Source organism: Apteryx mantelli, chromosome 2, assembly GCF_036417845.1.
Source record: "Apteryx mantelli isolate bAptMan1 chromosome 2, bAptMan1.hap1, whole genome shotgun sequence".
NCBI lineage: Eukaryota > Metazoa > Chordata > Aves > Apterygiformes > Apterygidae > Apteryx > Apteryx mantelli.
In genome coordinates, this window is record NC_089979.1 from 125,156,341 (window position 1) to 125,168,236 (window position 11,896).

Consider the following 11,896-nt stretch of genomic DNA (forward strand, 5'->3'; position numbering starts at 1 on the left):
CCGGGTAATGTCCGACATTGTCAGAGGCGCAAGTCTTACCAAAGAGGTGTCCCTGTTTGGGGGAGGAAAGAAGGAGGCTCGCTCATCAGCAATCTCCAGTGAACAGGTCAGGGGTTCAGTTTTCTTCCCTTCCAGAAACTTTAGTGGGCTGTCCTCTCTTTTACAGTTGCTGAAGGTGGGATGTGGAAGCGCGGCAGTCATACTTCGTTGGCTAGATTGCCATTTGCATGGTTGTTGGGGGTATGCCCCCCTTATTTACATATTGTTATGCAGCAAAGAGTGTGTTTTTAATACGGTAATCAGGGATAATGAGGCTGGGGGTACTATAGGTCAACAGTTAGTCCATGATCAGCAAATTTCTGGTATGCAATCCTTTGCAGTCAGGGGCGGACCGCGATACCTTCATATCGCTCCCTCCTCCGCCGTGCAACTGGATAAAACTTTCTGGCCTTCACCAGCTAGCTTGTTACTCATGTTGCAAAAGGGTGGTGTGCTTTGTCTGCCACGGACTGTTTCTCTTTTGTGCCCCCCCTCCTTTCCTCCCAAATTCTCTCCTGACTCCACATCTGTCCCACTGTGACATATGTTCTTACATGTTTGTATGTTTTGTGTCACATCACGTTTCATTCATTTCCTTCATTGTTGCAAACAGGTTGCTATTACCTGTCATAAAGCAGGATAATAGCTTGTGTCAAATAAATAAAAACACACTACATTTCTGTTCAGATGCCTGCCGACATTAAAAGAGAAGCAGCAACTGGAATTGTATTATCTCCTTGGTATTCAAAACTGTCCAGCTTATTTGCTTGGTATTCTAAACTACTCAGCTTACTTGCTGATGGCTTCCACTGTAAGTTAAAAAGGAATAATTAACCTATTACTTTATTTAATATTCTTCTCCTAACCATGATCCCTGGTTTACGTAAAAATAAACAAAAATGACTAGCTGTTACAGCAATAGTAGTTTTCTTTCAGTTTAGGCCTTATATGAACTTTGGCTGGAATAATTGCTCATAATGAATTGCTAAGCTCTGATTTTGAAATGTGGGGCTGCTTCTTCATATTTAAATGTACATATTTAAATTTCCAAACATGAGTATAGCTACTTAACTCAGCAAAACCCTTCCTCATGTTGATCTTAAGAGACTGTACTCACAGCAGCCCCCCTCAGCTGCCTGCCTACATCAGTAAAGCAGCATCATACATTTTTTTAATTATTTCAAGTCAGTGCCTGTATTTTGTTAAAAGACTTCTCCCTTGGGTTTCTGTTGTGTGCTCATTTTGAATTTCACCCAAATAAGGAATAAAATAAAGTTCATTTTGGATTATGATTTCTAGTTTTCTATCCAGAACAGAGGATAGGAGGAGATGGGATCAAGTGTATGCTTTTGTTTATTAATTTTAGTGAGTTTGCTAGTGCTCCCTTATTTTCGCCTTTTAAATGGTTCTATTTAGGGTCTGTTGGTGTGATTTTGTACAAACTAGTCTAGAATTCAGAACAGCTTCATTAGGTTTCACCTTTCCTGGAGAAATCTTCTAGGCACACTAAACTTTTATTCTAATATTCCTGGAAGCTGATGTTTTCCTGTTTCAGCTGTGTTGCTTTCTTTGTGTATCAAATCCTTAACTCTGAGCAATTTTCTTCACCATATGCATAACCTGTACAAAATTTTTGTACACTCGGGTGAAAGAGTCTTTCAGTCTGTAGATGAGGCAAAATAGTACCAAATTACCTCAAACTTTAGGACTCTGAGATTAGTGCATAGTGATTTCAGCAGAAATACTGACAAGCTGATGCAATTTGACTATTTTTTCCTATATAAAGGCCCAGCTAGTAAAATATACCACTTAATTGGGAACTGTTTATGTCAGGTAAGTACACAATGCACTGTTTGTCATAACTTAGCGAACTGAAGGGTGCGATGGGACTACCTGAGAAAAAGAAACACTTTGACAGATTCCATTCAATAAATAACACACAAATATTAAACAAATTATTCTGAGCTCTGAAATTTGTATAAAGTACTTTTGTAAGCAAAAAGATCTGCTTGTGTTTCCAGTTGAATTATGAATATTTCTTAATGACAGTGTGACACAATGCATTGCATGTGACTTTTAGAAAACAGACTTAGGCTTCTTAGTGCCCCTGAGCTGCATTATTTTACAATAATATGCACTTTGTCTCATCTTACTGCTTAATTAAGACAAACACTTCCTGGGATGGTTGGAAAGCTTTATGTGGACTGGAATGTTATGATATTGTTGCTTTCACACCCTTTAATACTGAAAAAATGGAGATTATAAAAACCAACAGAAAGGTGTGTTGAATTAGCTTTAAAGAAATATTTGGTTAGATACAATAATAAATATACATGGACCATGATGGTACCAATCAGCGTATTTGTAGACATTTCAAACTTGTATTTAAAGTAGACCTTGATTTTCTGCTATATCTAGATGGCATTTGGAGTTAGTGTAGGATGGTAGTAACTAGTGTGAGTTCTAATTTCTACTGGTAGGAAAAGCAGGATCTGTAAAAGCTCCTACTCTATAGCAGTGGCAGGTTACTGTGCTCCCTCTTTATCACACTGGTCTGCATCACAGCCGCTAGAACCTCCCTGACGTCTTTCTCTGTTTAGAATAAACGTGGGGCAGCTGGTTCAGGAGGCACCAGGGGATGTTCCCTACAGCAAAGGGAATTTTCTGCTATCTACTGCTTATGTGACACAAAGTAGCCTTTTGTGGTTAGACAATCCAGATCGAAGATGAATGATTAGGGAGTAAACATTTTATGATAAGAAGGGAAGGGACAATTTTAATTTTATTAACCTTTCATGTAGCAAGCTGGACTAGAAATGATTGTCTTTTCCCAGGTCAACACCTTACCAAGTTTCTGTCTAGTTCCAAGCTGAGAAGTGTCTTTCTGTTTTAACTATGATGCCAATTTATTGGCTGTGTAATAGGAAGTGGATTTCTAAAAACATAGTAGAACTTGTCAGATGTGTGTCTGAAGTGAAAAAAATGGTCACAGAAAATGAATCAATAAATTTACAAAAAATAGTTCACTTCCTGCAACAGAGGTATCATTAGACATTAATAGTATGATGCAGTTATCTCTTGTTCCACTCTAGAAAAATAAAAAAGGTTTTAAAAATGCAGTGTTCTCATTATGTTAATTCTATTAATAACCCTTTCCTGGAGTAGAATATGTGCTAGGCTTTGGATTTACAGAAGTCCTTAAGCTTCTAACTTATCCATGATGATGATATTTGAGAGTCTCAAGTATCACTCTCAAAAACATTGAGAAAAAGAAACACTTTTATTCCATTCAGTAAATAACACATAAATATTAAACAATGAAACATTGCAACTCTCAGAACACTGAGAGTCATGATATGTTCTCATTGGATGTTTAGAATATCGTCTGTTAAATGACTTATGAATTACTATAAAACATTGCATACAGTATTTTAATAGGACAGTCATTTGGGGAAACAGTACTCACGTAAGAAAATGAATGCCAGGATGCGATGGTCTAATATTATGAATTTATGTTAATTGAATGAACATAATCTTTTAAAGTGCAAGCTTGAAGGCAGATAAAATCAATTTAAACTCTTTATAGTTGCTGCTTTAAATTGCTCACCCTCTTTTCCCCAATGCATTTCGGCTTTCACAAGCCATGTTTTAACTATAGTAAAATTATGTGCATCATAATGCATTTTCAGTAGTGGTTCTTATTGCGGAAAATGTGCAGGATATGTGATATTAAAATGTATGCCAAAACTATTGTTTAAACAGAGATGCCCAATTATCTCTTGAATCTGTTAGCAGGAAAAAATAATGATACACAGTTGAACGGATGAGTGACAAGAGGTGGCCTTGCTGGAAGCTTGGTTTGTTTCTTAACTGTGACCTGGTTAATGGAAGCTGGTCTTGGAAATACGCAGAAGTTTTCCAAGGGTAAAAACTCCTAGATTACCCCTGCTGTCATGGTAATTCAGATTGCAAGTTCATACAGTAGATCTGCTCTGAATTCAGTCTGATAGTAAACTTTACCAAGCGGGGGTAATGACCTGGCCTTTTCAAACTTCTCACAGCCAACCTCAGGTGCAGTAGGATGAGACAGACAAACAGGCGAGGCAGGGTGCAGATACCACAATGGCAAAGGCATGTGGCAGCAGACTCAGACATGAGGGTATGCCTTTCCCAGCCTCTCCTGGAAGGTCTTCTACTTTCCTAGCTTCTCTTAGAATAGGGTATTTTTCTTCTGCCAGATGTGAAGCTTTGGCAAGCAGGGAGTGTAGCAAGTCTCTCAGGCACTCACAAGTCTAAGTGGTTCTAAACATTTTCATCAGTGGCTAGTAACTAGGCCCCCTGTGTTAGCATACATTATGTGGCCCTGTTGTGGAACTTGGTGTGGTGTAAACACTGCACAAATGTCATCTGGCTACTTGTCAGCTAGCTCAGCTTGAAATGGACAGCAGAGGAGTTTAATTAGCCTTTCTTCCCTGCTCAACAGATATACATTGCTCCCTTTCTCTTATCATTACCCAATACTTGTTAGCCATCCATGTTACTACTTAAAGAAGCAAGTGACTAGGTAGAACCTTAGGCTTCTGCTCTGGTCAAGGCTAATGGTTATTTAATAGTAACTGTTCTGCCATGTTGTCCAGAGCATCCTTCCCACAATGTTTCCAGGATCCCCACTGCAGACTTTTCAGGAGCTGATGCAGATTTTGGTACCTAGTGCCATGTTAGACACTATACACTGTTCCAGACACCTACACAGGCCATCTAAAGTGGCACTAGAGACCTGCGTTTTAGAACTAGGATTGCTTTACTTCATTTGACTGACTGTGCTGCTAACTTTACAACTAATTGTGAGTGAGCATCATTTGTGAAAGCAAATTGTATTCAAATATACAGTGCTGATGGACTGAAGGTATCATATGGATAGCTACATATCTTTTGTAATAAGTGAAGCAGAAACAAGTGGAATAGAAATGATTTTCTGAATGACATTTGATTGAGGACTCCAGGAGACATAGATCCTAGGTATGAGCACTAAATAATGTATCTTCCCAGTGTATAGTGCTGTTTTTCTCTACAGATACTAAAAAGACTTTAAAAAAAAGGGTAGATATTTTTTATTTGTTGAGTGCACAAGTTTGCAAGCATATATCCATTATAGGGTCAAAGGTGTTATGTACATTTTTAAACTATGTAGGTTGCACTTGCAGTCAGTGAATCACCATGTAAATTAAACCAGTATATTTAGCTGAATTTTTATGTGTATGTGTACACAATCAAAGGTTTAAAAATATTGTCATGTTGGCTTGAGAAATTTTCACTGACTATCCAAATATGGCTGCTTTAAAAAATATAATGATGGGCATTAACATCACAAAACACTGTAGGACAGAAAGCGAAAGAAATGCCCTGTCCAATGGGTCTGCAGAAGTTTCTCTTTTAAAATTTCCCGTGTATTAATTATGTATGACATTTCAGGGAGTGAGAGCTGTTTGTAGCCTATGGCAATGAGTTGGTGAAATGAGACATCGCTGAGATAGAAAACAAAAATGTGTCAGCATATCAAATTACACAGATATTGGTAGCCTAGATGTATTTGCTAGTTTGCAAAGCTGTGTTTGATATGGTGAACTTAAATCACTGCATGCTGGTTTTAGATAGCAGTACCACCTATCTTTAAAAAAAGCTGTTGAAATAGTTGGATGAAAAGGAGTGGAATTCTCATCTTGTAGAACTACTGCAGAGAAAAGCAATAAATAAAATATCTGCTCTTAACCTATTCTGCAGCTGATAAAAATGATGGTAGAACTACTGTAATGAATTTCAAAAAATATATATATATATTAACCTCCTTCTCATTCAGCAAATTAAGGAATAAGTTTATTGGGGATATATGCTGCCTATTAATATTTTCCCCCTCCTTTTGAAGAACATCTTTCTCTAGGAGTGCACTTAGCTACAAAATTCCGAAGGAATTCCTTCCTTCCTAGATTCCCCAACTTTCTGACAATCACTCATTGTTTTAATTTAATAATGCAATTTTTTAGCTTTGTTTTTACAGCATCTTGTTGTTCTCTTTATATCTTTTGATCCCATGGAAAGAGGAGCTATTTTTCTCAGAGCCAAAGACGAGTTGCTGAAATGGCTGCCAGCAGAACTGTGATGTTAAAAAAAAAAAATCTTGCAAACTGGAAATGGTTGAGCCAGTGGGAGGTCTTTAACATTCCTCCTACCCTATCCACTTGGATGCCAGTCTCCCTCCTCCTGAAGTGTGAGCTTTGTGAGTATTAAAATAGCCACCTTACCAATCATATCTGATGAAGAGTTCCTTCTAGCACATGTGATATTTTAAGGACTTAATATTTACCCTCCTCCGTCATGTTTCTGTGATCCCTGTTGTCTTTTGCAGTTTATGGGACTTGGATGGGAACTCCTCAAAGCCTCAGGAATCACTGCTGCACCGTACAAAATGATCCACCCTAAGCCTGTGCAAACCTCCTCTGAAGTGCTCCAAGCTTCTTCCTTACCTGTGCTGGTATGGGATCATGTTAAGGATTTTTGCAGACCTACAGCCCATCTCAGAGTTAAATCAACTAGGGATATATGATGCTTCATAGACTAAACATTCCAATATATCAAAATGTACAAGAATCAGCCCTTATCTTAGTAAGCAAAAATTTAAGGTAGAAATCACTGTTCCTACGATACACGAAAACTGTGGTTATCAGCTTGAACATCAATGTCTGTCTGGATGCGTCGCAGTGATTTGTTTTCACTGCTGCCCTGTTTGGAGTGCCATCATCTGTGCTGTTTCTATTCAGTACTGCCAGAGCTTCCATATTCTTTATCCTTACAAGAGGCTTTGAATCCATAGGCAAACACTAATAATTTCATCCATACTGACTTATCTTTTTAGCTTTCCATAGTTATCAGGACCAATTTTGTAGGATCTTCTATCTCACAGTTTTCATTTGTTTCTAAATGTAAATCAAGAAAACTGGTGTTTGCTGTTGATTGCTGTTATTTTAACAGTATCAAAGTGCTTCACATCAGTTTTCCAGAAGTAGTGTGTATTGTACTGTGGTATTTATAATGATTCAGTATTCAAATCACATGCGTTACAGGAATTTTAAGTGTTTTTAATTTCAGGGACCAATTGTACTTTACACTCAGCTAACCTTTACAATGCCGAAGTTTCTCTGGCCTTACACTGCTAATACACTTCCAGTCAACTATATCCATGCTGAAGTACTCTGTTCTTTTCTTTATAGCTTTTACCTTTGTATCCATCTGCCTTCCAACAGTGTGTTAAGCAGTGTGCAGGTAACTAATGTCTGTCGCGTGTTCCTTCTTGCATTCCAATCAGAGAGGCAGCAGCATGTTCAAAAAAGTGTTTTTATTCTGAAAAGCTTATGTCAGAGAAGGCATCTCAAAAGTACATACTCTAACTTGAATAGGCATATATGAGGTTTGGGATGGTCTTTAGTCCCTCAAGGAGTAATAAAATGAACAAGTACTACCAAATCTGCATCTTCCCTGCAGAAGAGCTTTTTCTGATTGTTGAAAGTTCCACGGAGCCAAGTAGAGGAATGTTGTCTAACATGATCTTCATCGGTGTGTATTAGGCTGTCTTTCAAATCGATATCCTTTGTGTAAGCAACTGAATACCCTAACTTCAGATATTCAAGAGGAAATGAGTACCAGGGAGGATAGGTGTGATGCACCTGATATACAGTTGCTAGGAAGACATATTGCAGTGTTTTGTGTTGGCTTGTGTCATGCTATGTTTTGTAATATTGCTATAGCAGTCTAACAACTACACGACAAAACTGCAGTTTTGGAGAGCAGATCATGGTTTAGCAGGATGGAGAAGTCACGTAGCCAATTTCAGATATTGCTCAAAGAGCTACTCTGTAAAAAGTTAGTGTCAGCTTGCTAAGCTATATACTAAGCTGGTCAATTGTAGAATGAGAGTCCTGAATTTGATTGTACAGATAGTGGCTTCTTTTATGGTAGAAATGTTTGTAAAATGTTTCCCCCCAAAAAAAGGGATTAACTACTAAGGAGAATGCCATCTCTTTATTATCTGAATGCCCCAATTTAACAAGAGGAACTGTAGTAATGGAGAAAGTAATAGTAAGAGGAGTAGGTTATGCAATAGCTATAATACCTTAACAAAAAGATATTTTTTGAGATAATTTGAGCACATGTTGAAATTAGCTGACAGCAAAGAGAATATAGTAAAAGTATGGCTGTTAAAAATGAAAATCATGGTGAAATATACTGTTGATTCTTTAAAACAACAGAAAAAAATTTCATTCACCTTTAGTCAATATAAACAAGAGAAAATTTAAATAAAATATGGACAGAAAAGTGACTTCACTTTAGGCATTTATGCTGCACTAATCTCTCTCATATGGAATTGTGCTCTCTATTCTATGTAATAAATTAAAAAAATGGAGCCTGATTTTGATACAAGTCAGGGAAATATCTGTGAAAATTGTTTCTTGACAGTGAAAAAGGAAAACTGTCTCTTGCTTACTAAATCTTCCTAGTCTTTTATGTCCACAAGGACATAATTACTTCACTCTTGTTTCCATGTCATCTTCCTCTTCAGTCCCTGCTAATGTCTTCTCCTGGTCTTATCGTGCTGTGACTGAGCATTGCAAAGTTTTTCACGCCTCCATGCGCAAGTCCATCAACCAATTAGTTTTCAGAGCATATGATACATATAGATGGCATGGCAGTGGGTTCAGACCTAGGTCAGCATACTCCAAGCCAATATGAAAAAAGTATAGGCCTACATTATCAGCTATATCGATTTAGAGAGTGGGTTTTTCATTGCTGTTTCTTTTTCAAATTTACTTCCAGCTGTGACCACCCTTGTTATTCTGATTTGGTCTTGGCATTCACCACAGAATTTCTCACCATGACAAGCACTGATTTTGAGCAAGCAACTGAAATGTATCAAAGTATGGATCTCTTATTGACTCTTTATAGATTTTTGTTGCGTATTTTGCATACCCATTTTTAAAGCACTCTGTTAAATATCCGATTTTTACATCTAATAAATTTCTGTTTTCTTCTGAAAAAGTTTGGAGGACTTGTTTGGAAATCTCATGTTGGCCAATGCCTTCTTAGGCATAGTCTGCCTCAAAAATACGTCTTACTTATAATGTAAAACACAATGGATATTGTATTTTAATTGATCTAAAGTGTCAGTTATTCAAAGTCCAAATTAAAATAACCAGGGATCAATTATGATGGATTGTATTTAATATAAATGAAACATACATGTGTAAAATAGTGAGACATTATGAATCGAAATAAGCCCCCCTTGGCATTTCAGTAGAGGCAGTGAATCATTGTACAAATATACTGAGGATTAAATTTGGGATCAAGTGTATCTCTTTTAGTGGAAGAAAAAGAAGATGCTTTTCTGAAAAATATGGTGTCTATTTTTTTCCTCAATTGCTGTCCCCAACTTTCTGTTAGGAAAAAACTTTTCTTCTGGGTGCTTTTTATCTCTTATTTTATAGCAAAGAGTCATCATCTCTTTGATTTTATTTATTTGTTATGCTGATGCATAAATCTTACTGTTTGTTTGGCTGTGACCTAACTCTGTCTTGCATTAACTTGATATTTTTTTTCTTATATAATTACTGTTTCATTGTTTGTGATCACAGTAAAAGAAGTGTCATTATAAAATAAGAAGTAAGCCTAATAGGTTAAAACTGATAGAGCTTTATATTGTTATAAAGTTTTGAGATTAGAAAATGAGATGCTACTAGCTATTGTTAAAGCAACATAAGACTTGAAGCAGCTCCGTTCAGCTGTTGTCTGAATGGAGATGAAGAGGAGTGTCTGCAGTTAGAAGGAAGTGCTTATGTGCTAACGACTGCCCCTCAGTTTTCTTTCCTTTCACTTCTTTCTCCATTCCTCTGCTGCTCTGAGGTAAATGAGATCAGAAGCTCCTCTGTAGTCAGTAAAATTGTGATGAATTACTTTACTTCTGAAAGGAAATGTTTTCCAATAATTGGAATGTACTGATATAAAAGCTACCTAGTGTAGGTAAAAATATGGTCTTGTATTTATGTATGTTGTTACTCTATTAGCATCCTTACAATAAAGAAGCAGTAATGGTGAAATCCATGTCCTACTGTCATTTATCTCGGTGGAGCCATAAGTTCAGCTTGGGTTAGGAAACTTTTTGGAAATTTGCTTTACTTGTTGTTTATTCATGCTGAGCATCATATTGGCCAATGGCAAATATTTCCCTTTAAACATCAGGGAGTGTCTGAGATCAGAATTTTTCAAAATGTTCAGTAGTTACTAATTTAAAGTAAAACTAGTTATATGGCACAACTGGCGTTGTTTTAAAAGGAAATTTTAAAAGGAAATACCAAGCCACAGTACATTCTTCAGTGCTGAAGTCCACTGCATAGTATCTCCATTAAGAGAGGAAAAGTTTTACACATTTTTGTTTGCTGTTGGTACATGGTTATCTCTGTTCCTTTCACTCCCTGTGTCACTGTGATGCTTTAAGTTAGTTTGCAGCAGTCCCTTAAAGCCCCAGTCTTAATCCCTAGTCTTAAGTGCTTAAATATCTCTGCTCATTTGAAATGGGAATATTCATTTGCTTAAAATTAAGTGCATGCCTACACAGAATCAAAACATATTCTGGAATAGGTTTAGGAAGTGTTATCACAGAACTGTCTTGCCATGATACGATTTATCTGCCTTTCAGAGGATAAGAGGGCTTCTCTTCAGTTTTAGATTAACATCCAGAATATTCTGTTCACAGATACACACGTCTTTTTGTACAATCCATGGAGATCTGCATGGTATGGATTCTTGTGCTGAGACACAGTCCCTCTGAAATTAAATTAAAGATTACAAGGATCTCCTTGCAGTTATTAGAACTCTGAATTCAGAGTATGGTATTTATGAAATCATCAGAACCTTTACTTATCCAGAGAATTTCAAAATACCTGTCTAGTCAATCTGAAGGGTTGATCTGAGAGCGAAAAATGTTACGACTACACTAAAACAGTGTAAATAATATTTACTATAGGAATTTCCTGATCTACCCAAAACCCATCAGATGAAGAAGCTGTTATACCTCATGAGATTCTCTTGATAAACCAGAGTTTTGAATAAATAAAACCTAAATAGGCTCCCATGCATTATTTCAAAAGATTTGTGGGCCTCTGATGTGTGCATACTTGTAGAACAGCCAGTGGAAAAGATGTCTTTAAAGGAAAGAACAATACAAAAAATACAGCCCCTCCATTTCCAAATCCAGACAGTAGAATATCTTAACATAGACTGAATCAGGGGTCTGCCTGTCTAAAACTTAAAACTGCCTATCTGAACTAAAAGTGAGCATCCACAATCAGATACACAGCTAACAAGTGGTTTTCCTATTTTTTTCCTAGGGGAATGTTGATTATTAGTGACTGTGATAAAATGGAGGTCAATAAAGTGTATTTTTTATGCAAGTTAAAAAAAAAAAGGCTACCTAAGATCAAAATTTCAATTCATAGTTAGGCATCCAAAAATGATCTGCTTTTTAGAAGTAATGACCTCAGTAGGTAAGGTAAATGGAAGCTGCTGGGTAACCAACAGTGTTGATTATGAGTCCAGCAGGCTGAGTAGTTAAATATAAAATACAGATATTTAACTTTAGCCATCAATCAACACAAAAAAAACCAACTCAAGTTTCCTCCTTTATGATCAACGATGTTCTGCTTTGCCTTAATTCCCAAATGCAATGAAGTAGATTGTTGTAACCAATCATCTCCATTCTGTATGAACAATTGGTTCTTTTTTGACAAAAACAGGTGAATTTTGCCCAAATCTC